Source organism: Camellia sinensis, chromosome 1 (assembly GCF_055761805.1).
Source record: "Camellia sinensis isolate YWXY chromosome 1, ASM5576180v1, whole genome shotgun sequence".
NCBI classification, from domain to species: domain Eukaryota; kingdom Viridiplantae; phylum Streptophyta; class Magnoliopsida; order Ericales; family Theaceae; genus Camellia; species Camellia sinensis.
Window position 1 is genome coordinate 204,588,602 of NC_138961.1, and position 3,763 is coordinate 204,592,364.

Genomic DNA, 3,763 nt, shown 5'->3' on the forward strand with positions numbered 1-3,763 from the left:
TTTATTTTTCTACCGGGAGTTGCAAGCAAGGGATTGTGAAATGAGACTATTAATCACATGGATGATAATGTAATTTCTATAACGTCAAAGGGGTGGAATGTAATCAGACCAAACTTTAGTAGGGTGTCAATGTAATTTACTCTTTATTTTTTTTAAGTAAACATTGACAATTCAATCTACTTATTTTGTAAGTTTTTATATTTAATTATTTTTACAATATTTAGATTAAATTGTTAATCATAACTACAGCTATTAATATTTTTTATGGATATATTTTATTTTGTATCTTTACAAGTATAATTTTTTGAATAAATTGAGTGTGTAGTATCTAAAATTTACCTAGATTTAACTCTTGTGTAATGAAACATATAACTAAGGTCACGTTTGTTTGGCAAATTAGATTAAATAGAAATTGTTAGTGAATGAATGGTTAGTGAAGAGATTGTTAATGTGTGGATTGTTAGACCATCTCCAACGTTTCATCAGATTGAACACCAGATTCAAATTTGATAAAAAAAAAAAAAGACAACTTTTCTCTCTCCGACGGTTTCACTAAACTGATATCAAATTGAGAATTGAGCAAAACTTTCACCAAACTGAAGATCTGGGAAGCGTTCATCAATTTACTGTGTGTAGACATTGGACTGGAACCCACTAGACGATCGGCCGGAGCTGGTCATCCAATTAACTGCTCAAATTGAAGAGGAAACAGCCAGATTCGAAAGGGTTACACTCAGTTCTTTAGCAATGAATGTCCTCATGCTCCTCTATACTCACCACCAATCTTTTTGCTCTCTACGTCTTCACATCACCCCCAAAGAACCAGACACAAATTCACCATGCTCACAAAAACATCTCTCTCATCTCAGAGATGATGGCTTCTATGGGCCATTCCTGTGAGAAATCGATGGATTTGTTGTCTCAATACATGAATTACAGAGTCAGTGGAGGTGCTTTGCCAAGTCTATTTCCAAGGTGGGTCTGTACTCTTTTCCAATTTTTGTTTGGAAGAAACAGAAGAAAACCTTGAAAAAATTGAAATGGAAAGGGGAACTTTTTTTTTCATGAAATACTCTTGCCGGTCGACCGGCCGATTGACTAGCCGGTCGTCCATCCGGACATGCGGTGTTTTGATGAAAGCACCGTTGGACTGTCTGATATTAGATTGAGAAAATCGTTTTTTTTTTTACTCAGATTTGATGAAAAAAATAGTGAACCATTGGAAATACTCTTAATGAGGAGATTAAGGAGTTTGTTTTGATGATATAATGTGGGAGATGATTATTGATGAGATTGTTAAATTATTTTTATAAAAAATCTTTAAAAAAATATTTATATATTAAAAAAATGTCTAAAACAATTATAAAATTTTCTTTTTTAAAATAACAAGTTGCAATTGCAAAAAATATATATATATACACTATTCCAGACATCCGGCAGACGACTGGATAGATTCAATCCGCTTGCTATTTTCCTAATCCCACGCTTTACCCGGCTAAGCTAATCTCCTTACTGAGGAGGATTATTAAGCCGCTCACACTATCAAGCTATGAGTGGGACCCACAGCTATTCTAGTTCAATCTGTCCACTGAAACGGCAAAACAAACATGACCTAAGTGAATTAAATTTTTTAGTTAAACATATTTGTAAAAATTGTAAATATGTGATATTATTGATAATTTTTTAGACATAAATTTGAGAGAGATCAAGGTAAGGGGCCTCGAAGCAGTGTTGGTTGAAAAAGAGTGTGGGTTGAGGCGGGCAATGGAGAAAAAAAAATTAAAGTATAAATTCAATCATAAAATTAAATAAAATTTATAAAGTTAAACAAAATTTTAAAATTCACATTTGAGAGTATTGTTTTAATTTTGTGAATAATTTTTGTATACATCTAAGGCTTGGTTTAGGAATAAGTTATTTTAGTAATTTTTTAATTTTTTACAAAAAGATATATAAAAAAAAACTAATAATATGACAACTTATAATAATTATTTAACTTTTTAATTAAAATTTTAAGTTAACCTAAGACCATAACTTTGTCCTAATATGTTATCTAATTCTTCAAACTCCAGGTGTGACAATGGATAGTGATTATTATATTTTTAAATTTACCTTGTTTGGCATGCTAATATTTTATTCAAAAAGTCAAAAAGTTATAAAAAAATTAAAAATTTTATAATTCATATCAAAAAGTCAAAAAAAAAAATTCTCTATTTTTTTTACATTTTTTTCAAAAAAAAATTTAAAAATTATTCTAAATATATAGTTTTTTTACTTCATATTTTAATTAAAAAATTTAAAAATTATTAAAATAACATGTTTTCAAATGAGGGCTTAGAGTAGGTAGGTGTTTGGGAAGAACTAAAAAAGTGTATTTTTTTAATATATATATACTTATTTGGGTCACATTAATCAACATCTATCAATATTTTTTTTTAATATTTTCTCAATTTTTTTGCATAATTTTTTTTATAAAAAATAAAAAAATATATTTATTTAGAATATTTCAACCCATTCTTAAGTTGTAAAATAAAAATAAAAATAAAAATAAATAAAAAAGAAAGAAAGAATGAAAGAGAAAGAAGGGATGAGAGAGGCAGAAGGGGTTAGGGTATGGTCAATGAGTGGGGTAGTCAAAAGAGAACCCACGTGACTAGCGGGAACAGTCTTCCATGGATCTGCATTCTCCGATCACGAGGCAATAGTCGTAGTAATGTAATACCCTCCCAATACCCCCATGCCAATATCAATCTCTCTCTCTCTCTCTCTCTCTCTCTCTCCAAAAACCTCTGTCCGTATCCGTATCTCTGTCTGTCTGTCTGTTCACTGCCACCCTCCCCAATAAAAATGGGAAATACCCCCTCCCCTCCTCTTCACTCTCTCCCTCACATCGCGTCCCTCTCACGCTACGACCAATCAACCTACAAATAAAGGGATATTTGAAAAGAGAATTCAATTAAAATAATCTATTAAAAGTTAAAATAGATTAGAAAAATTTTTTAAATAAAATGTGCTATTTAATTTATAATTATTTTATTTTTTCTCTTACAATCAATTAAAAAAACAAGATCAAATTCTCAAACACAATTTTTTATGTAGATTCAAATAGTCAATTAAAATAGTTAATTTCCCAACCAAGGCCAAAATAGAGGCTAGAGCATAACAAAAAAAATAAAATAAAATCAGCTAGGTTGTTTGGTTCATGAATTTATAGAGAAATTTAGAAAGATAAAAAGAAAAAAAATGTATGTGTAAAATGTAATTATATTACATTTATATTTCATTTACATGTTTTTTTTTCTTCTAAATCTCTAATCAAATCTATGAATGATGAGCTAAAATAGTTTATTCCAAACTAAAATAATTAATATCGTTAAAAAAAAAGACTAAAATAATCAATAAAACAAAATATTTTATTATAATATTTTTTAAATTTTTTTACACATCTTTTTATAAAAAAAATTAAATAATCAACTAAAATATAGCATATTTTCAAACGGGACTTAATATTGAAGTCCATTTTAAGTCAATTAATATTAGTCATTTCAAATTGATGAATAATATATATACCATCAAAATACTTTATTAAATAAATATTATTTACGTCATATTGTTTATATAAAATTCTATAAAAAAAAAAAAAAAAAGAAGGAATGATGTATTCCATTTGTCCCATTTTATTAGTCTCTTTTGGAAGATTTAGGCCTCGTTTTGACAAGTGACTTTTTTAGTTAAAAAGTCAAAAAGTCACTAAAAAATTAAA